Genomic DNA, 24,077 nt, shown 5'->3' with positions numbered 1-24,077 from the left:
CACCCGCCCATGCGCTTCCCTTCCCTTGTTCCTTTTTGGTTTTAATTTTTATTTTTTTTTTTTTTAATTTCTTTGCCAGGATTCTCCAGACCAAAAAAAAAAAAAAAAGATGATTATTTCTTCTTTTTTTTTTTTTTTGATCCTTTTTCTCTTTTTCCTTTCCAGGACTCTGGAGTGGTGGGTTAATTCTTTGTAGCTGTTGTTGTTATTGTTGCAAAAAAACCTGTAAGTCTGTAAATACTCTGCTTGTACGGAAATGTCGGACTGTGCCGGGGATGCAAAACCGCGTTGGCTTTTCTGGAAGGGATTTTATTTCGGCACTTTTCGCCTATTGCTGGGCAAAGGCCTTTGCTGGGAGGCGTGGGGCGGCGGGGGTGGGAATAATGCAAAGCCTTTGCAATCCGTATCTCGGATGGGTTTTGCAGGGGAGTGCAGAGGGAGGGGGCCCGTCACCTCCGCCTTCCCCCGGTCCTGTATGAAAATGTATCGCCCTGTATGTAAATCCGTCGAGATTTCTGCCTCTCTATCCCCCAGCCTTGCGTATTTATTTCGAGCGGGCCTGCTGCGAGGGTTTGTCTCGGGGGGGGGGGTGGATCAGCAGATCGCCAGTCTCATTTTTCTTTCCCCATCGGTTTTTTAGGCTGCGAGATGCCGCGGCCGCTCGGTGTGGCGGGGAGCAGGGGGAGGGCACGCTCCGGGCTGCGATGGTGTTCCCGGGCCGTTGTAATTAATAGAAATTTGTTTACGAGAAGAACCACCGCAGGTCACGGTGCCCTCGGTCCACTAATGCAATTGCTCAGAGCTACTGATTCAGCCACCACCGAGCCCCGCAGAGCAGCCACCTTGGACGCGAAGTCCCCGGGTGCTGCTTTTATTTTGATTTCTCAGTTGAGCTCTTGAACCGAAACGCTTTAAAGCAAGGAGAGGGAAAAAAAGAAAAAATTAGGAAGAAAGCCCTTCTGCTAATCCAACTCATCTTATTAAAAATAGCCCAGTGGCAAGACAGGGATGGTACTCCTGAGACACTTGGGATTGTACAGATATGCTGGAGAGATGGCTTTCCTGTAGTTAAAAAGCAATATGTAATACCCAGTGAGTGAGTGCAGCTCGAGCTGTGCGACTCCGATCCCAGCCCCAGGCAGGGAGGGGGCTCCCCGGGTGTCTGCAAGCGGCCGAAGGAGAAACGGACCCAATAATATAAAGTCTGCTCCGGGATGTTGATTTTTTTTTTTTTTTTGCCCTGACAGCAATGAAATTAAAAGGAAGGGGGTTGTTGGGGGGGGCAGATCTTTTCTGTTTGTCATTTCTCTGCAGCGTGTGACGCTTTCGCTTTAGCCGGAGCATGTGCCCGGCAGAGCCCAGCGCCTGCGGGACATTCGGGAGCAGCGAGAGGGCTGCCGCTTGGGTTTTTTTTTTGATGGAGACCCGAGGTCGATCACGGCTTCTGTTCAAGTAGCACTTTTACGGGGGAGTTTTCTCGCTCTGCCTGACCACTGCCAAGCTGGACTTGCATCAGAGTTTCCATTCTAACCCCCCGCGTTACAGGGACGTAGAGAGCAGCCACCAGCATCCCCTTCGGGCTGGGAACTGGGCGGCCTGGGCACCTTTGCGGCATTTTTAGCCTTTCTCCTCCGGTTTCGTACCTCCTCTTCCCTCCTCTCCGTCACCCGGGGCCCGGCCGCAGCTCCCCAGGGGCTCCTGCCACCCACCCCCACCTCCCACCGTTTCCGTCTGCCCCCCAAAAGCAGCAGCAGCAGTCCCCACAGTGCCTTGCCGGGGGCTTCAGGGCGCTGGGGATGGGGTCATTTCCCCGGGACCCCTCTCCCCCCATCAGCCAGAGGGGTCAGTGCTGAGTGAGGCCTTGTCACCCTCTTCCCTTGCCCATCCCATCTGGGTCCCAGCTCCGGGGACCAGCTTGGCAGCCGGTGGTGGTGGTGGCTGCCAGGCGGGCAGGGTGGCGATGCCCCGGCGAGGTGGCCTCCCTTGCCTCCGCCAGCCAACAGCAAGCAGCTTCGCTTTGGGGGGGAAGGTGGCCCCATGGCGGGGAGGGTTGCTGGGAGGAGTGGGAAGCCACCAGCAGCCCCCATGTTGACTGTGGGATGCTCCCCACCGGCCTTGGCCTTGGGGCAGCTCCTGCACACCCATGAGGTGCCCATGTGGCATGTGGAGAGGCAGCAGCTCGGCCCCACTGGTGGGGGGCTGCGGTAACCCCGCTGTGGGGGGCCAGCCCCAAGCACCCCCTTCTCGAAATCACCCCCCCCACCCTGCAGAGAGCCCCTCACCCAGGCAGGGGTTCGAACCCCGATGGGCAGCCCTGCAAAGTGGTGGCGATGCCGGGACAGGGGTGATGCTGCTGGAAAACAGTCCCCTTGGAGTTGGCAGGGTTATTTCTGGGCATGCCGCTGCGGCGCCGAGGAGCGGGAGCGGAGGCAGGATCAGCGCTGGGCATCGCTACAGGTGCCTCGCACCCCCCCCCACGGGGCGTCCCGCTCCAGCCTCTCCATTTCCCCACCCTGGCGAAGCTCCTCGGATGAAAAGCAACCCCTCTGCCTGCATGTTGGCGTGCGGGGCACAAAGCAGTGTGAAATTATTTAGCCCTCCCTGAGAGCTGTAGTTTGATGTTGAAGGCCCTCGGAGCTGGAGGTGCTGCTCGGTGGCGATGGGAGCCCCCGGGGTTTGGGTCATACCCCCCCAGGGGACACGGAGCGGGTTTTTAAGCGGCGTCGAGGCCAGTGCGTATTTTTCCCAGGTGAACTGCACCTCTGGAAAGAAGTGCCTCGTCTTTTACAAAATACTGCTTAAATAAACAGTGCCCCACTATAATTTTTTCTTTTGAAATTAACTCCTTCAGGCCACGAGGCTTAGCCATCCCTGTGCAAAATAGCTGCCAGGACTTTTAAAGAAAAAAAAAAAAAAAGTGTCTGGGAGAGAAAAGTTTAGCCTGACAGAAGAGAGCCCGTAAATCTCTCCCCTTCCCCGTGGCAGTCGAGAATGGGTTGCGGGAGCCGCCTGCCCGTTTCAGAGCCGGGTGCCGCCGCACGAACGTTACTTAAAAGGAGTTTTGTGCATATTAATGCGCGTGCACTGAGGCCAGGCTGCACGCTGTGCGGGGACAGCCTATTCCCTGGCTGAATTGAACTATCTTGTTTTCTAATCTAACCTACTTTTTTTCTTTTTCTTTTTTTTTTTTTTTTTGTCAGAGGTTGGTGCTTTGCAGGAACCTGTTCTCAGTGCAATCTCAGAGCTTTTTGTGGGTGTCTGATTTCTGTAACACGTTTTGGTTTCCAGTATGAATGTAACGTACAAAGAATATCATGACACTGCTCTAGGTGTATGTGATCTTATCTACCTGACATTTAGGGTTTTTTTAACCGTCCAATTCACCTGATTTGCATAAAAATCACATGATTTTTCTTTTTTTCCTCCTTTTTTTCATGCATCATCATAACAAACTACTCAGGTTTACCAGGCTGTTTTCTGCCTGTCAGCATGAACACACGGCCCGTCTCTCTCCCCCTCCTTCCTCCCTGATGGAGGTTGGGGATGATAAAGGTAGCACTTGGAGGGGACCTGTGATCCCTGACAGCCACTGAAATCCTTAATAAGCAAATGTGTACAGTTTAACTTCCAAGAAAACAAAGCAGCTGAGCACGCATCCCATCTGGTTCTTGTTAATTTAAATAGACGAGACTTCTTTTTATTGATAAGGAAAGTTCCCCGGAACAGCCCCCCGGATCCCAGAAGGCTCCCCCTGCTGCGGCCGTCCTCATTACAAAACAAGGCCGCAATTAAAATAAACTCCAAGAGCTAAACAAACTGCTGCCTCTCACTGGTCATGTGTTAGCTTTAGCCCTTAACGCAGAACAAAATGTTTTCCTGGGTATCAGAAGAGGCATGGGCTCCGGCTGGGAGGAGAAGAGGGAGCAGCAGCCGGGCGTATGGAAATGGCAGGGAGTGGAGTACTGCGATGCTCATCGGGGCTCCTTTTTCTTGCTTTCTTTTCTTTCTCCTTTTTTTTTTTTTTTTTTTTTGTTTTAATTGGAGTGTTTGTGATCTGGCTCGGTCCTTACTGCGAGGAAAAGGACTGGAAGTGGAAAAACTTGAATGTCGTGGTAGAGCCTGGCTGTTCCAGCACGCCCTGGGCACACCTGACCGTACCTCGCCCCCGCCCAGCCTGGCTCCGAGTCAGCTCACCGACCACTTGCCCATCCGCAAGCCCCCGGCCCAATTTGTTTTGCTCCCATCATGCCTCGTGCAGAGGCTTTAGACGGCTGAAGGTACCACTCGGCATCTGCCGGCATCTGGAGCTGGACGGGTATGGTGGGGGGTGGCACAGGGTGCCCCGGAGGACAGGACCAGAGGGATGGAGAGGTGGATGGAGGGAGGGACAGCCAAAGGCTGCGGAGGGGTGTGCGGCCGGCCAGCCCGCAGTGCCTCTGTGCAACGTGGCTCCCCGCACCGCCTGAGAGCACGTTGTCGGCTCCGTGCCATGTGCAGACACCCCGTTTGGGGTACCGAATTGTACTCGGACCAATACCCCGCGAGAAGAACCACTCCGATGATGGAGGGCTGTGCGCCCGGCTCAGATAAAACCCCAGGATAATATTCCTGCAAAATTGCCCAAATAACTGGCATATCTGCTTGGCTCTTGCTGCCAGGAGACAGTGCAGACTTGCCTGTCAAAAATGACTTTCCTCCCACACAGGCAAAAGAGCGAGATATCTGCCTGCCTGCCTGCCTAATCTCCCAAACACTGACTATGAGTAAACATCAGTGACCAGGAGGTGCGTAAGGATCGTCCCCATCCCACTGAGCACCAACAGCCCCGTGCCTTCTCTGCCCCATCTTTGATTTAAAAGGGAAACTTCATCCAGAGGTTTTCCAGCCACAGATAATTACCTCCCACCCCTCCCCAGTCCCAATCAATTTTTAACCAATTATGGACCAAAGCCTGGCAGTACCTCGGTGGGACCATGCCAGGCGAGGAGCCTCCTGGCAGGGGACGTGGTGGGGGAGCCTTTGCCCGGCCAGCATCCCCAGCCCACTCCCTTGCTTGTCCCCAAATCTTGTCATCCTGGCACCCACAAAAATATGAAGCATGTGACCCGTGGAAGCTGAAAATCCCTGGCCCGTGGCTGAGCGGCACCACTGACCTCTTTCCTTTTCAGCAGATCTGTCAGCTTTCAGCTGTCAAGATTAAAAAAACCTCACTAACCCCTACAGATACGTTCCTGATAAGGAGTTATGCTGAGGTAGTTCAAACCTAATGCGAAAGTGGTTGCTTTGTTGGGAAGAAAAAATAATTAAAAGAATAAAGGCAGTGCTTGCTTTGGATGGTTAATAGTATTATTTATTACTCTTATACTCATGCCTCAGAGAATCTCGCAGATCCCTGATATTAAAAAGCAGAGGAGAGCCTAAGAAGAAGGACAATGCCTCAAAGTTTTACGGGCACAAGCACACTGAAATTAAAAGAGGGATTTGCATTGATCCTGATCATTTTGAAACAGGCCTCTAAAGTTCAAGCTAAACCAGCCTGTTTTGTTTTTTTTTTTTTTTTCAATAACTCCTCGGATGTCTCAGCCAGTAGAGTGCTACGTGAATTTCAATTTCTCTCTTCAAATAAAACATCGATGTAATTTTTATATTCTTTGAAATGATCTATACAATTTTGTTCACTGAAACCCTTTGATTTAGACTTAAAGGATTTAGTGACTGGATGGGAGGGTATCTGGAAGTAATGGTGAAAACGGTAATTATTTGTTTTACTGCCTCCTGAAATTCTTTTATTTCTCTGTACTATCTCTAAAAGCATGTCTGGCAATAACAAGCTGTCTCTGAAAAGAATTCAATTAAATGTATTGCCAACAGAATATTTTATAATTTTTTATACCAGTAGTTAGAGTGTTAAATAATATATTAGTAGATTTATAGACTACATTTAGGTATGACTATGAATAGCTACAGTAAAAACCCAGAATATTCATGTAAAAAGGGAGGGGGGGAAGTTTGGTTTCTGGGTTTTAAGATTTTTTCTCATTGTCCTTCTTATTTGAGTTTCAGTTTTAGGACTTAAAAAGAATTAGATTTTCTCATCTTTTTCTGTTATTCTCAAATGACAAGAATAAGTCAGCTATTTTTTGAGACAAAAATTCCAGTGGGATTTCTCCTTGTTTTAAATAATTAAATATTAAAGGAGTAAGAAAGAAGCAGGCAGATTCTACGATATGGACGTGAATCGAATGGGATATTTATTTGCATAGGTACAAGGCAAATAGGGAAGGATCGATCCCGATGCTGTATGAAATTGCCAGTTACTCCATTACACTGTTAGAAAGAGATTATTACCCATAAGAATGCAACTCTTAATGTCCTAAAAATAATTTAACTCTAGGATTAATTTTATTTAATCTGGTAAATGACAAATATATTTTTAATTCCTATAAAGCAGAAATAAAACATCTCCCAGGAGCTGGAAACTAAACCCAACTGCTCCCCCCACCCCTCCTATTTTTTTATGGACATTTCTTTCCTTTTTTTTTCCTTCTTTTCTTTTTTCTTTCCGAAGTCTCATCGGCTCTTCTGAATTTTGCAATTTATTTCTCCTTCCTTCTCCCTCACGAAAAACACTTTTCATAGAAAACATGATACTTTTTTTCTTCCGAGCCTTCCTGCAAATTGCCTCGCTCTCTCCAGACAAGTTTCTAGGATCAACAAGTTAACCTTCAGAAAGATTACAAAGGTACAAGTGGGCTGCTTAAGAGGTGAATCATTAAACATAAGGTGAAGTATACGACTGCAGAAGGTTTCAATTAAAGTGACAGTTCAGGCAGCCTTTGCCTGCCTGGGAAAGGTATGCTTTTATTGTCAGTGCCGCGTTGGGAGCTGCATCCATCCCAGGCAGGGAGGGTTGGTTCCCCCCGACGCATTCTGCATTGCCAGGGTGGCTGCTGCTGCTGCGATCCTCGCTCCTGCAAACAAATCCACCGGTTTCAGCGTGATAAATTCGACCGTGACAGCATTAAATATGGGAAAGGGGCCAGATCTCCTTTCTGTCCCACCCAGGCTGGAATGAAGGAGCCCGCCTCGGACCTGCCTTCCCAGAGACTTCACCCAATGCTCCTCATTACCCTGGCTTGAGGGAGAGCAGGATCAGGCCCACAACCTTCCCCATTACTTCCCCAAATCCTGCTCGCTTCTATGTATTATTATTTTTTAAAGTAGTTTTGTTTTAATATGACAGCATATTTAATAAGCAGCCCCGGGGTGGAGGGAGGAATGTGAGATTCTTGCCGAGTCGTGGAAATGCTGCACTCGTGCTGCCTCATCCCCGCATCCCCACGACTGCTCGAAGTGGGGCTGGCACATTGGTACCTCTGGCCCCCTTGCCAAATTTCCCATGGGTGCCCAGGGACTGTCTGCCCCAACGCAGAGCCTATACCTATGCACAGAGGGCAATGCATGGACGACCAGTCCACAGGCAGCTGCCGCTGCTCTGTCTGCACTGCACGGAGGTCCCGCATGCTTGGAAGGGGTACATGCAACCTTGGGCTTGTTTTTCCTGGCTTCAGGGAGTACAGGCAGCATGGTAGTGAGGCAGGAGGTAGAGAGGGGTCAGGTCAGCTGTTCCCCTGACCTGGAGCAATGTTGTGACATTTTCTGGCACTTCCCTGATTTAAATTTTAAGGATTTCTGGGTTTTATATTTCGCTCCGGCATGTTCCTGTACGGCAGCCCCGAGTGTGGATGAGATCCTCTCCACAAGGATGCTCCAGTGATTGGGTTAATTCCCTCCTGCTAATTCCTTACATAATCATGTGGGCTCAGATCCTCAAAAGTATTTGTGTGCCTGCCTCCCTTGGAAATCAGGGAGTTTAATTGTCTGCTAAAATTATTGTGTTTTGTTTTGAAAGCAGAGCAGGAAATAACAAACTTGGGTTTTAAGAGATTTGTTTGCCTCTCTGTGGTGACAGAGCATTTTATCTACCTCCACAAATAAATTCACGGTTAAATAGTGTAGTGCCCAGATTACAGATGGATTTTTAGACTGTGACCAGTGGGAACTGGGTGCCAACATAGGTTAGCGGAGCTGGGTCTTGGCCTGTTGGTGCTTCTAGTCCCAGTTGGTAAAATGCGTATAGGACAATGGCACGGTCTCGCAAAGATGCTGGAGGGAAGAATCCATTAAAGACTGCGAGATGCTGAGATAGGAGGATAATAGAGATCACGTCAGTGAGAGATGCCATCTATTACAGATAAATATTGCACAGCTGACTGCATCTCCCTCTCTGGAAATGGCTCCTTTCTTAGTTTCATTTTTGGCTATACAACCCGAAAGAATTCTTCTCACTCCTTGGCGTTTGTCCCCTTCAGATATTTCACGCAATACGGAAGGAGGAGGAATCAAAATACCATGACATTGAAGTTTATTGCCGATTCTGCTCACGTTGGTTGAAATCAGTCACTAAAACCTCAGCCTGCAGGACCCCGTGCTCTGTATTTTTCTTGTCTAGGTAATCGTGATGGCAGCAGGGGGAGGTAAGTAGAAGGGAAAAGGACTGATTTTATTAGGTGTTAGAAGAGCTTATTAGAAAACAGGGGGGAAAAAAGCAATAAAATTATAAAGACGGGAATTAAAACAAGTGATGAAATCCAGTCCCTGCTGACTGCAAGGGGACACTTCTCTCCTCATGCACCCTTTCTCAGTTTGGAAGATGCCCAGCCATTGGTAAACATTTTGCAAGAGCCCGACTCCACAGCAGCAAGCGGTGGCGAATACCAGGAGAAAAAATACTCGGGTGCCAGGATCAGCCCGGCAGCTTCAGAGGCAGTGTTTGACCTGCTGCCTTGCAGCCTGTGGGCCCTGTTTGGGTTTGTTGTCAGCAAGCAGTTTGGATCTGCAGTATACCTGGGTTGTATTTAGGCCAATTAAATTAATTGCTGGAACAGACAACCCTTTTTAGGCCCAAGGCACTTTTTGTGCCCCTTCTCGATACTGTAGGGCTGATGTAGTGATTCTGGGGCTTTGGTTTGGCAGTCAGAACATGTGTGTATTTTACGTAAGAAACAACAGCAGGGATGGATGCTGCTAGACAAATATTTGGTTAATTTTTGTAATTATTAGTAATAACAATACTCTGCTTTCTCAAGCACCTTTCATCTCCGAGCGTTTTCGAAACGCGAGTAAAGCCAAGCCACGCAGCTCCACTCTAGGGGCTGTAATTAGCTTTAGCTCCATGTTGTAGATGTGGAAAGTGAGGCGGAGGGAGGCGGGAGGATCAGAGGTGCAGCAGAGCTGGGGAGCGGTGCCCAGAGCAGCAGCCAGCAAGGCCTGCCTGAAGCAAAGCTCCGGCCACCGCCAGGCTCTTGGTGGATCTGTCCTGTGAGGCAAGCTCATCTCACCATGCCGTGCTGATATTCAAGCCAGCTCCTGAGCCAGGAGCCTGAACTTTCCCTCCTGGGAGGTTCAAACACACCCTGGCCAGGAGGGTATCCCTTGGCCACCAGCCCATGTCATCTCCCCTCAGTGGCAGAAGTGATGGGACAAGATGGGTTCATGTGGTTCCCCTTCCCAGCCCTCCTGGTGCCTGGGCTCCACACGCCAGAATCCCATGAGATGAAGACAGTCCCTCAGTGACCAAGAACAAGAGGGACCTGGTGGGCTTTGGAGCCCGGTCCCTGCGGCTCTGGGCCACCACAGACTCTTTGGCAGCTACAAACTTGCCAGGCTGGCTTTTTGCCTCTGACTGCCTGTTGCAGGACCTCTTTCCCCACATGGTTAGGGTGCATCTTCCAATTTCCACCTTATGTTTGTTCATAGACCGTTGGTCCCCCACCATGCTTAGGTCAACTCTGTACCAGCTTTGCCCTCCTGCTCCTGTATGCTCTAGGTCTCTTGGACATCTATCCAGGCTGTGTTTGTCTTGCTTTGAAATGGGTAGAAAACTCAAGAATTTGGGATTATGCCTTAGGAAATTCAGCACCTCATTCCGAAGTGATTTAATAGATCTCTGCCCATTTCTGACTGACTGATCCCTGCCCCTCTTTTTGGCCCTGGAGCAGAGGTAGCAGAATGCACCATGTGTCCTGCAACCTGGCCACCAACCTGGCAGCCTGCCCCATGCCCGTATCACCACCTCCTTCTGCAGTTAGTATGTGGGGCTTTTGTTCATGATCCTTGTTGGATACAGCTGTGGCGGCTGAAGAGGTTGTCATTCCACGCTGTGACTCATGGATGTATGTGGAGGACACAGATCTCTCAGGAGTGAACCCTCTGAGATTTCAGGACATGGATAAGGTTATTCACATGGGCTCTTCCAGTCTGCACCTTCCTTTAGTAGGGTCATGCCATGTTAGCCAGGATCTAGGCCTAGAACTAAGATGGGTAAGTAAGTTCTAGATCTAATTTTGGAAAAAAAAAAAAAAAAGAAAAAGAAAAAAAAAGACTTAATAATCTATTATATTCTGTTCTGTTCTGTTCCGTTCTATTCTATTCTTTTCCATTCTATTCTATTCCATTCCATTCCATTCCATTCCATTCCATTCCGTTCTGATGCATCACGAATGTGTGTTGCCAGCAAGTTTCCTGGTTTAGGCCCTAAGTGCTAGCACAGAGATCCTGGCTGTAATGCTGAAATTAGTTGAGCCCAGCAGATCATCAGAGCTTCGACCCGACACAAGGATTCAATCACCTAAGTGTATTTCAGACCCCAATTGACCCGGTACTTCTCTCTTTTATTATCCATGTGCAATCTCTCCTGCTGTGCCAAGATTTCTGTGTTCTTCATTTCTCTTCCGTCTCTGATGCCACAAAGTCAAGTGAATGTCTTCAAGGAAATCTCAGTAATAAAACCTATTTCCTCCTCCCTGCTGCAAAGAGAAAGCAGAGTAATAGTTTCTTTATCCATCAGGGACTGGTTAATGCCTCGCTCCTCATGATCACCAAATGCAACTAATAAAGGAGTAAAGGAGATTTGGCAGTTTAATGCAACAGCTAATTTCGTGCCTGCTGCCCTGCCAGAAAGTATTTTCACTTTTGGGTGATGCCAGAATAGCAGAGCTGATTAATTAGCCTTCTCTTGAGCAGGAAGAGCTCAGCTAAGATGCCTGCAGCCCCCAGATATCCCAGGCATTGGCCAACCTTGTTCGTAGCCGGTGTTCCCAGTATCTCAAGGGTTCATCGGTTTGTCTGTCTGGGTAAGGCAAAAAGATGACGGTTCGGAGCTTTCCCTCGGGAGGGAGCAGGTCTATTATACAGATCAGGTCTAGCTCTGTCATTGAGAGAACTGGCTAGAGAAAGCTCCTAGTGTGTAGCTGCTGGCTAGGCACCGCCAATGTGGTGGCTCACAGTGGGTCAGTACAGAGCTCAGCTCTGCGTTTGAGGGAGGCAGTGCACAGACTTTCAAGTCCCCCTGCAGATCTAGCTTTGGAGAGGTCAGCACTGCAGCTGTTGTGTGATGGCTCTCAGGAATAGTAAATATGTTTATGCAATGAGCAGAAATGCGAAACAAGGAAACTCCAGCCTTGATGGGAGAGTCTCTCAGCAGCAACATTCAGACTCATTCGTTGACTGCAAACAGTCAAATACACACATGAGGGCAGCCCCCTAGAGCAGCATGTGCCCACAGGACCACGACAAGCAGAGCCCCTGTGCCGGCTCGGTAGTGCTCTCCGTGGATCATTGACTGCTCCCGAGCTCTCCCTGCCCTGCCTTTGTCTTCCACAAGGTGTTTCGGAACAGCTCAAGCCCGTGGACAGATTAATTAAACTCAGGGACAGGAACAGTTTCCGTAGGACCTGGTCATCCTCCTTTCCATGTAATTTCTCAGAGGTTTTATGGTAATGCCTGTAAGAGTTTGCAAGACCAGGAACTCAGTGAGTATGTTCGTAGGCAGAGAAACTCCCTCCAAGCATGTGACGTGTAGGATCCAGCAAAACAAGTCCTTTGGTCTTGGTTGAGTCCCTCTAGATGCTGTGACAGTGGTGATAATACTGAGAATTTCACTCTGGAGACTTGAACAACTTCTGCTCTCTGAGAGCTGGTGAGGAGACGAGTGGCTGTGAAGAGGGGAGCAGGCAGATGGTATGGTGTGCTTCTTCTCTGGACCTGCCTGTGTGAACCTGGGCAGGTACCCCCAGCATGAGCATCTTCACTGGGGCTGGCTAGCTGTGCTACTTTTGTAACGGGTGCAGAAAACGAGATGCTCCAAAGAGGCCCTTCATCTCATCCCGAAGGAGCAGTCCATGGTAGGCTGGTTGTGCCCTACAAGTAACTCTGCGGACCATCCAGACGGCTACCTCAGAAGCAAGCACCAGTCTCGCAGATGTTCAAACACAACCCCCGTCTGGGGTTCCCTGCTTGTTCCCAGTGGCTGGGCCTGACTGGTGCTGAGCAGGTCAGAGCACTGGCTGTGCCCTGGCTCAGAGCCAGGCTGTGCCTGCACTGCTCCTGTCTGGCCAGGGTTAAAACAGAGGACGGAAAGTCAGGAGAGGCTTTGGGAAATATGGGTCTCCATCTCTTCTCTTTGCTGACCCTACAGCAGAAAGTGGATAACTGTTTTTTATGATCTAGGGAGGACAGACAGGTTAATTAATGTCACAGAGCCCTCCAGATGGAGACCACTACAAGTGCATGGTGTTGTTACTATAGTGAATGTTGCTTTACTGTGCTTACATGGTGTCATTACTCTATCAGAGATGTTGCTGTGGGGAGCAGCGCCTGCACCGTACCATCTAGCAGCAGAAGGAAAGGCCCTTTTGATCCCACCTCCTCCAATCAGCTTTCCTGGGAGCTGCGCTCAGGCACAGCAGTGCTTCGCCAGGCTCACTGACAGACCCGATTTTCAGTTTGTTGTTGACTGCAGCATGTCCCGCTCACCCAGAGCCGGGTGCCAGGGCTTGCTGTCCATCCTGCTCTGCCTTCGCCTCTCAGACGCCTCTGTGTTGTTCACGCTGGGGATCCAACCTTGCCTGTGTGCCCCTCCAGCTCTGAATTGGAGAGATTTCTGCCCCAAAAAGCGGAAATCACCCCCATCCTGAAGGTAGCATGGGACCCCCAGGTTATTCCTGCCTCCTTGGGCTTTCCGAGCATCACTTCTGCCAGCCCCATGTGTCAAGCTGAATTTCCCCACTGGGGTGCTTATGCAGGGAGACACAGGCTTAACTCCATCCTTATCTGTCAGAGAGCTTGAATGCATCCTTACCAGGAAGCAAGGCCTTATACTCTATTGCAGGTAGGTGAGGTTCAAGCCAGTCTGTAAAGCAATCAGGGCAGAGGGAAATACGGTGTCTCTTGCACAGAGACCCAGAACAGCTGGTGGTAGCTGAAACTCGCCATTTCAACGTGCCAGACTGCTAAACTGCAACACAGAGAGGGGAGACCTTGATCCAGCAAAGGAGGTAAGATGTTTCAACTGGTACAAAGTAGCCAGTACAAAACTGGACTAAAAACAAGAGAAGGTCGCACCTATGAGGCGGTGCAGCCTGACGATGGGGCGGCAGCCTTCAGGCACAGCGTGCCGCGATGTAATGCAGAGATAAGGGAGAACAAGCACGCAGCCAGAAAATGGAAGCAGGATCAGTTTTGCATTTTTCTGGAGCAAAACACTTTTCCACATAAAACATATTGTGCGGGTGTATCCAACTTCATGGGGAGGGGAAAGAAGTTGCTTTTCTTCCACAATCCAGCTTTGATACGGCTACTTCAGTCGGTACAAGACCCTTGGGATTGCTTAGGGGATGCAATGGCAAAGCAGTTAGGAAGGGTGGCCTTGGCCTTTCCTGAGCATGGTGGTGTGTGTGCACGATGAGAGCTACATGAGGCTACAGCATCCTCCTGACCTTGCAGAGCAGGCCCCCTGTTCCCAGAGAGCGGCAGGCCCAGGTCCGGCTGCGCAGAGGTGGGTGGGTTGCCCAGTGTGCTGCAAAGGTGCTGTTAGTACACGGTGCAGAAGGAGATGCGGGGGCAATGCACCGGCTGCGCGCTTTACAGTGTGCGGCTGAGATTGAAAAATCAACTCACCTTGATTTATCTTGCTCTCCCAGATGATATCTTGAAATGTCTCAATCCCATTGCTCCAGCCTGAACCTCCCAGATAAGAGACAGCTTGTGAATCGCTGGGACAGGGTTTAGGCAGCGAGCGAGTCCAGCTGGCAGGAAGCGCATCGCCTGGCTGCAAGGGGACAGATCTTTCTGCTGTGGCAGTCACGAGATCAAGAAATGCTTTTTCTTCAGAAGAACTTGTTGATTTTAAAAATAAAGCAGCCATGGCCTATGCTCCCAGGAATGTCTGGGATTAGGAAAATGGAAGGATATTTTTCCGTTCCTAGTGCAATTTGCACTGTAAAACCTAAATAGTGTTTGTCCTTCTGGACCTCCCCAGCTCCACACTTCTGTGGCATTTATCAACACAGTGTTTTGGTGAGTGACCTTCCTCCAGATCACTAACATGGCTGAAGCAATGCGGTGATAGTGCCAAATTCCTGGTATCCGACAGCTTCCCCCTTCCTACTTAGAGCAGCCAAGTAGATCTGGGGAGTGCCCCACTCATGGAGCAAACAGCCTGATCTGAAGGTATCTTTGCATCAAACCAAGGCCCAAACCTGTAAAAACTTGTGCACCTGCTCAGCTCTGAGAGCATGAGTAATCACAGAGACTGAACATATTATTTCTATCATTTATTCGTACGTGCTATTTCTATGGCTCTCTTCCCCTATTATCTCAGTGTCTCGTAAACATTAATGAATGGTTCTCAGGTCCCAGCACACTGCTTCATTTTTTGGGTTGCAGTCACAAGAAATGATTAAAGCAATGGGAAAAAATGGGGGGTTGGATTTAAAAATGTCTGGTTTTATTAAAGTTTCTTTGCCTAGCTTCTGGAGCATAGGAAATTCAGGCTACCCTAATGGTGTTTTTTTGAGCCATTTCAGAAAATAGGAACCATTTCCCAAGCTGCTCTGTTTCATCCCGCTCTGAAAGATTCATGAAAGCCATTAGAGGTGTCTCCAAACCTTGCTGCCACTAAAGAGTTAATACGGCTATAAAACAGACTTTCAGGTCATTTCGAATGAAAAACCATTTCCTCTCACTTAACTTACCTCTGAGAAAAATGTTGCTTCTAACCTTGGCTGCCTGATTTTATTAACCACTGTCATTTTCACTGGGCTGAAAGACAGGACTGGCTGAGGTCCGCCCAGGCTGGGCTGTGTGACTGCCTGCCCTCATCCCCTGGGAGGGTGCTCGTCCCCTCCAGCCCTGGGTGCTGGTGCAGGGAAGCAGCTGCTGTGTCCCCCATCAGGGAGACGAATTTCATCAGGGAGCAAAGCCCTGAAGGGTCGGTTTTTCTGCAGCCATGCAGCCGAGGAGGGGACCTCATGTTGGGTGCTTGGGAGTGATATTTTTGTCTCTGGATCCATGACTTGGTTGCTATGTGGTTGGGACAGGCTGTCTCAGTGTGGGATCAAGACTTGGGGTGGGTTCCCTGGCCTTCAGACTGGGGACTGGCCTCGTGTCCTCTGCCATCATGGGAAGGAGAGTGACCCACACAAACCCAGCCAGGACCTGAAGGACCTCCGTGTGCCACTTGATCGCTCTCTGTGTCATGCCACATTGGGGGCAAACCTTGCCAAAATGTTAAAAGGACAAAGCTGCCCAAATACAATATGCAAAGCCTGGCCTGGAGATGTATCCTCAGCAGTGAGATCCTGGGTGCAAATGTCCAGTTGAGTTAATTCACACAATGGCAAAGGGCTGGGAGATATCCTCGATTCCCAGGCTCAGAGCTGGGGATGGGTGAAATTCTTTCACCTGAAACTTCCCTTGTGTGAAAAATGCAAATTTGGTGACAAATAGTTTTGAGCATTAGTGCTGGTTGTACTAAATTTTTTGTCCTGAGAAAAAAATTCCAAGAAAGTACATTTGCAATGTTTATTTCAGTTTGAAATTCCCCTGCATTTTACTTGTAAATTGCTCCAAATCAAAGTGCAGCATTTTCTCCTCACCTTTCACGTTTACTATAATTTAAATAAATAGTCCTAGTTGCAATCTGAACTAATTCCCTCCTTCCTGACTTTTCAGAACTACTCATGAAACAAAACAACTCCAAATTCATTTTTTCAGACAGCTCTCCTCAGAACCATTAGACACATTAACATCCACCACATAAATGAAACCACAGGCTATCAATGTTTTGAGACAGCTGTATTTCCCACCGGAAATTTGCATAGCATCACCTTTGTAGCACTCTGAATTACTCGACCAATATTTTTGGGGGGGAATATGCAAGTTACTGGTACCAGATCTAGAATTAGGAGACTAAAAGTCCCCAAGCAAAACCCCAGCCGTGCTCTTATCCACCAGTCCCAGGTTGCTCCTCCTGCCTGTGTGCTAGCACTGGGCAACCTTCATTCCTTACCCCATCTCTTCTCACTGTATCTGTCCCTAAGAAAGTGGCATCATCCCGTTTTCCTAAATAATGTCTTTCTTCTCTGGCAAAGCCATCCTGCTGAAAGTTCTGGTCCAAAGAAAGGTTTAAAACGCCTTTTCAGCAACAAAGCATGACCTTTCTGAGGGTTCCAGCAGCTATCTCTGCAAAATTTCCATTTTTGCCACCACTTAAGGTTTTCATCAAACACCCATCTAACAAAGTGTAGTTCTCAGCAACTGGAAGCAGAAGCAATTCAGCCCTCTGGGCAGTGATATTTGTCTGCATCAAGAAAATTCTCCCGATTAGACAGAAAATGGATATTTTTTTCCCCCTGTAAGATACACTTTTAGTGAAATCCCCCAGCTCAGTTCCCCTCCCCCCTCTGAAAAATAATAAGAGCAGAAAGAGAGAATAATGAAACCAAAAAATGCTTTTCCTGCAGAAAGCACCGTTTCCTGGCGAGCTCTGCCACCAGTGCGCTCCTGCTCTGTCTCTTGGGAGGTGCGAGCTGAGAAGGTGCAGGAAGGCAGCAGCTTGCCCTGGTAGTTGCGTGCGGTTCCTGCCCGCTTTCTGCCTCCCCCACCCCCAGGTGACCAGCCCCGTGAAAACTCAAGGTTTTGCTTTCCCCACAGTGCAGAACATGAGAAGACGAGCCTTTTTGGAAGGGATTGGTTTCGCACAGTTGAGGGGAGATGAGGACCATGGCGGGGCTGACACTTTTCTCTGCTCTCCAGTGAGCCACGTCTTCTCATCAGGGATGCTGATGGAAGTGGCCCAGCTCCCTCCACCCAATGTTGTGCTGGGATGTGCAGCAGGGCCAGCAGCTGAGGATTGTGTCCCTGGGTGGACGGGCTCAGTGTGGACATCACAGGCCCCGTGCCTCCAGCGGGATGGAGGAGGCTGGCTCTGCATGGCCCCTGGGCTGGCATGCAACACTCGGCACAGCGAGCTCACCCCACCGCCTGCACCCGTGTGGAAATTAGGCAATATTTAAGGAAAAAAGATGGAGGTGGACAAAGGGAAATGAGAAAGAAAAAGAAACACGAAGAAGATGATGATGAAATGTTTGCCCTGCCTGGAAAACTGCCCTAGCAGGGCAGGGGCAATGCGAGCAGCGCTAGCAAAACACGCTGGCGCTGCCCCAGAAACAGCCTGTGGGAAGATGTGGGTCAGTTAAGACGGGCGTACTCAGGAGGCCAATGCCCAGAAATGCCAGCTGTAGGAGCCCTGCTAGGCAAATGCCAGGGCGCTGTCATTACATGGCCATTGTAGAGAAGTGCTGCCAGGGCTGGAGAGGAGGAGGAGGAGGAGGAGGAGGAAGAGGGAAGGAAGGTTTGGGGAGTTTCTCTCATGTCAATGCCACGGGTCCTGGCAGCCCAGCTCAACTCCCCTTGCCCTGGGAAGTTTGAGTCTTGTCTTGCCAGGTTGTGCTGGAGCAACTTGACTGAGTGAGGAAGGTCCTGAGCAAGAGAGCCCAGACTAGGCACCCTCCCCTGCTCCATTTCTTCCCCTTGCATGTGAGTTTGGGGGCTAGAGCTGCTCAGCAGTTCAACAGTTAACCTCTGACCTGTCTCCCCGGGCTTCCCACAGGGAGTTTGGGCCTTTTTCAGCCCGTGCACTCTGAAGTGTTGCCCAGGAGAGCTTGGTCCTTGCAGAGCTCATTTACAAACCCTCATGACAGGTTACTTTGCAGAGTAATCCTCTGCAGAGCTCTTTCTTCTGGGAACAAAACTCTTCCTGAGGACAGGTCTCCTGAGAGGGGCCTTAAGCTGGTACCGAATTGTCATACTCAAGCAGGGACAATATTTTGCATGGAAAAACTTCCTCTAAGAGGACTCAGACTTTCTCTGTGTCCAGCAACATCTCCCAAAGGTGTGCAGGCTCTGGTTTACCACATGTCCTGTGTCAGATGCTTCCAGGGTAGGAGCCTCCATCCAGTCCCACGTGCAGCACCGTAGCAAATCCAGCACAAATAGCTAGAGAGGGTGTCGGAAAGGTGTCTGTCTCTCTTACAGCAGCAGAGGAGGAAGCTGGCAATGGTTTGGCTGGCCCTGCCAGGCACTGCTTGCTCCCTCCACAGCTGGCAAATGCTTTGGCACCTGCAGCTGCTCCCCAAGAGATGTCTAGGAACGGAGAAGCCGTCGCCTGCTTGCAAAGCCTGGCATGGCAGATTTGTGGAACAAATCAGGATGAAAGTGCTGCATATGAGTTTTAGAGAGGTGGCTAAAGAAACCGTGTACCCACCGTTGGGTACTACCTGTTATTGCTTTCTTCAGGCCATTTGTTTGGGCTCCACAGAGATGTGCTGGGTACTTAGAAACTCTCAGGTTCTGAAACTTTCCGCTCATGTCAGGGGAATAATGAAAACACAGCTCTAGTCATCAGGTTCTCAAATTTAATCACTCTAAAACATGTCAGCTTTAATCCCATCCCTGATGAATACTTTATGACATCAACTACATGTTGACACTCCAAAATCAGGTATTTTTTAAGAGATTGTTCAGATCTTTTATAATTAAAAGGATTTAAAAATATAGAAATGTATTAATTTCTCTCCCTCTAGTTTCTGTCTCCTCCTCTTGTGAACAAGCCAGTGAAGTCATAAAAAGCAGGTGTAATGGAAAACAAACCCAGAAATCTCCCTGCTGAGAAAAGTTGTCTAGCAATGGAATTTTTTTTTTATTTCAGCAGGAGGAAATGGTGACATCAAAATGATACTGTAACATAGTTGGCACTAAACAAGTATAAAGTGCCCTAGATGACAGCCCATCATCTCACTTGCCTTCAGTGCTCTAGGTGTTGAAAATAAACCACTTGTCACGTAGATCATAAGTGTATTTCAGAGACTGAGTGAGATCCAGGAACATCAGATATTGCAGCTATCCTGGATGACTGATTGCACCGAACTTCCCTCTCACTGTGAGGCATTTCAGAAGCACCCCGGCAGCCCTCGTGGTCCCAATGGTCAAGAACCACATCCCAGTCATGTGCAGTGCACAGCCCAGGATGGGGCACCAAGCCTGTGAGCAAAATGTTCTTGGCCTAGTGCTGTCATCTACACCAGGGTTTTGCCTTGGCAATCACACTACAGCTAGTCCCCTGGCCATCCTCACCAGGAGGCAAAGGATGAGCCTGTGGGTGTGGTGGGCAACTGTCTCACTTGTCTGACATCCAGAAGTGTCCCACCCATTGCTCAGGGCATCTCCACCTGCCTCTCAGCTACAACTATGTGTCAGGGTCCCATTCCTGAGCTGTATCTTAAGCTCTGTCCTTTGCTTTCCAGAGCCAGGCCCGGAGCAGAACAGTCATTGTTCTTTGCATCCAGGGCCCATGGCCTTGGAAGAGATTTTGTGGGGCTGTACCATCCCCATGAGCCATGAGGAACAAGAGGGAAAAGAGAAGCAAGACTTGGACTCTGGCCTTTGGAAAAGGTTTGGCCAGACATCTCTGCACTTCCCAGAGCCTTCATGTGATGCCAGCAGCCTGGTTCCCAGGGCACAAAGCAGTTGCCTCTGACAACCTCCCTGTGCCAGCAGCTGACAGTGGCCACACCAACATCAACAGCAGCATCCCACCACTCAGGTATTTTGCTCCACCATGTGCACTTTACCCACACATTCTCTGAGTCTTGCTGTAGGTATAAACTCTCCCTGCAGGAAGCCTATTCAGCATGGCCAAGTATTTTTCTGGCTCCCGCAGGGCTCCGAGTGAGACCAGCAAAAGCCATTTCAGCCAGAGGTGGGCATGCAGCAATGACAGGGTCTGGCAGCAGCATGGGGAGAAGATTCAGTAGCGGGGGAGGCCACCTGAAGAATTTACCTTGCATCATGACTGGAAGCTGCTTGAAATACCCGGGTGGTTTGAGGTTACCTCTCTCCATCCCTCTGACCCTGACCCTCACCTCATTCCTTCGCACGTCAGAGCTCACCCAGTCCTCGCCAATCTCATGTTCATCTTTTCACCACCGGGTCCCCACTCCCGCTTGTTGTTCTGCAGGTCTTCCTTGCTGGGTCACCACTTGATTCCTCTGCTTTGCATCGCGAGGACACAGGCTAGCCACACTTTCCTCCCCTCCTTCCTTTAGCAGGTTGGAGGGAACCAGTTGAGAAGGAACTGGGTGACTCCTTCTTCAGCCTAGCAGAGCTAGCTGACCTCCTGCAATGTCTCCCTTTTAGGAAGGGACAGAGGAGTCATCCTTGCTATGTTTTGCCAGTTCCTAGGATAATGTACAGCATGACAAAGAGGAAAGAAACCCAACCGCTTATTTGAAGACTCCAGGACCTTCAGGGCTGACTCAATTTGGTCTTCGTGTTCAAGTGGGGAATGATTGAGCAAGAACTTGATTTTATCAGAAGGAGGTCGTCCATTCTCTATTCCAGTAGGGATTTCTTTGGTTATTATCTATTCACACATTTAATTTCTTTAGAAACAGCATCTGCCCAAAAGCTCTGGGCAGTCTGCCATTCCTCTGATGTACAAAGTGTACTTGTTATTGAACCTGGGAATGCATTAGCTACTGATCAGGCCTTGGTCTTGCAAAGCCTTTTCCATATGCTTAATGCTGTACGTATAGGAGATATTCAGAGGAACAAAGCTAAGTTTGCCATTTCTTTTTGTGTTGCTGGAGTTACAGTGAGTCACATTCTGACCACTTTTAGATGCTGTATCATTTTTCCCCTTCCCTGAAAGACACAAGATCCCACCCCACCTGGACATGTGGAATGCAATGATCCTTTCCTACTTGTGAAATTACATCAAGTAACCAGTGTTTTCAGCAGATGTTATTCGCTATTTCGTTCTCTAGAAAGATCTCAAGTAGAGCAGTTCTTCTTAGTTGCAGTCATATGGTCGTCTTGTTGCTCTCAGGAGGACTGAACAAGTCCGCCAAGTGTCCCAGGCTTGCATCTGGGGACTGATTTAAATCAAGCTCCTGCCTCTGACTGTGCACAGATTGCAGGTCAGTAGAGCAACTCAAGCACTTTAGGCAGCTCCAGTGAAGTGACATACAACCTCCTCCTACCGTTTCCCGCACAAAAGCAAACATTCCCCTTTGCACAAGGGTTTCTGACAGCAAAAGTATCCAGAAGAGAGAGGATCCCAGAAGACCCTAAATCTAGAAAAGGACAAGTTCCTTGGAAAATAAGCACAGATGCCTCTGGAAAAATTTCCAGCCGTAGTAACTACCAATAAAGCCTATTTTATACCTTTGCGACCAACTGAACTTACGCAATCACTCTGCTTCTTACATAACATTGGCAAAATGCCACCCCCTCCCTGTTCTGGAAGAACCAAACTGACGTGTTAGAAGAACATGATTGGAAAGGCTGGCCTGGGCCATTACTTTGCTGGAGCACTTAAAGGACATGTGGAATATACTCAAGGTGCCATGAAATAATAGCCCATGTCAAACAAGTTCCAGGTCTCCTAACGTGCCTTGATCTGGCCACTGAACACACCTGTTCCCAAACTGGGGTGACACGTCGCTCCTTCTTTGGGAGCGCATGGGTGGACCCAGACATGGTCTCCTCTGCCCCACCCGGCTCAAGGGGGTGGGTGAATCCAAGAAGGCACCATGACAGGAATTATCCACGTGGGGAAACCCGCGCTGTTCCCATCCTCCACCACCCTCACCAGTAGCTCGTTTGCAATCAGTCCCTGCTGAGGAGGTGAGCACAGGCCAGTTCCCTGGGTAGTGCCAGTTTCCCCTCCCTAGTGGAAAGGAGCTTCCCACTCCTGGTTAATGATGGGCCAGATTTGGGCCCTTCATCCCACTGCTGCGAGGACCCTGCTCAAAGTCACTGCGGCCGGAGATGTTCTCACTCAGCTCATGTGGTTGAGTGGAAATCTGGTGGGAAGGGATAGCAGAGCTGCTGGTAACGCTTGGGTTTGACGGGCGAAGCGAATTGCTTTCCTGTGGGCAATGTTCCTTCTAGCCCTGCTGTGGAAGCATAAAGGAATAGTGGAAGTTGAGAAATAAATGAGAAAGTGCAAAAGCTGCTAAGAACCTTCAATGCATTTTGTGCACATTAAAAAAACCCAACCCTAAAACAGCTTCTGTGGGCTCCAGAAGCAAAGAGGAGGCATGAGCACACGTAGCTGGGGACCTCCATCCCCTCCATCTGCACTGCAGCTCTTTGCCTCATGATCGCTTGGGTCCAGTGCTGAAGTGGGAAGGACCATGCAAGGTCCATGGAGGGGTGGGCAGCACCCAGGGGTGCCAGGTCCTGCTGCTGCCCACACTGCTGGGGAGCAGAGCGTGCCCGGGCCCTGCTGGGTGCAGGAGCCAGGGGTGCAGATTCAGCCTGCACCAGCGCGAGCGCTTCGGCGTAAACACCCGGGGTGGGGAAGGTGTCTGGGCCGGGGCAGGCTCAGACCTGCGCGGCGCTGGCAGCCTGGCTCTCTCTGTGGGGTTTCTCATTTCAGGAGCAAAGGCGTTCCGAGAAAGCGCCCGTGCTGGGCACGCCGAGCCATCGCCAGACGCCGCTTAGACTGTGTTCTTCTTGAGCCCCTTTCTTTGCCTCTCTGCAGCAGCGCTTCTGTTGTACAGATGGAGTTATGGGCACGGGCTTTTAATAGAATAAATAGTTTGTGTAAAAAAAAAATTATTGCGTGGTTATTGCCCTCTTAAATCTGCTCATAAAGGGCTACAACAGGCGAGGGAGGAAATTACTGCTGACCTGCAGCTGGTCAGCTTCTGTGAGGGCTCCATCCAAGCTCGGCGTTTCACACTTAGCTTTTCAAGATGTCATCTCATGAAATTTTACAAGCTCAGTGGGAGCAGGCGAGGTCAGTGCCTTAATGGGAGAGGAGCGAGGTGATGCCGGGAGCGGGTGCGCTGGTTCGGCAGGCGGTGCTCTTGCCCGCGCCCGCTGTGCTGTGCCATGCCGTGCCGGGGGAGGCACGCTCCGGAGCGGGGCTCTGATCACTTCAGCAGCTGCAGATCTCGTGGTGTTGGTTTTCAGGAGCACTCGGGTGGCAGCCCCAGCGGCCAGGCCACACTACTAGTGGGTTGGAGACAGAAGGCCACTGAACAGGTTTGAAGGGATGAGGAAACATTTAGGTCATTTTTATCCAGAGCTCGTCTGCTATCTTTAAATCTTGCCAAGTGGGCACGACACCAGGAACAGGAGGTGAAGTGCAAGAAAAAACAATGCTAGGCTTTTTCCTTTTTTTTTTCCCCCCACCTCTTTCTCCTCTCCCATCAGTTTCAGTGAGATTACACCAAACGCAACACATCCGAATGCACGTGGCACGATGGAGATACGGGCGGTTTTAGGGGAAGGGAGCCAAACTGGCGACCTAACTAGTTTGGTGGAAACTAAACTCCACTGTTTGGAGATCAACTTGTCTGCACGGAGTGAATGGGTTGTCTCTACCACCTCCCCACGTGGGGTCTGCCCAGCTGCACTAACGGGGAAGACCACAGGGATGCGGGAAAGGTCTGAGCTGGTCTTCACAGGGTAGAGCAAGGGCAGCACACAGGGTTTGAAGGGAAAGAGATCCAATTAAACTCTTAGATTCTCCAGAACACTGTGTTTTTGAGGACAGAGTGGAAATATTTATTTTTACCCCTTTTCCTTTCTTCTCCTGGCTCTGCAGCAATGTGGGCTGTACACACAGTGTAGGATGTGAGCACATACTGTACATCTGAGGT

Source organism: Gymnogyps californianus, chromosome 10 (genome assembly GCF_018139145.2).
Source record: "Gymnogyps californianus isolate 813 chromosome 10, ASM1813914v2, whole genome shotgun sequence".
NCBI classification, from domain to species: Eukaryota; Metazoa; Chordata; class Aves; order Accipitriformes; family Cathartidae; genus Gymnogyps; species Gymnogyps californianus.
This window is presented reverse-complemented; position numbering follows the sequence as displayed.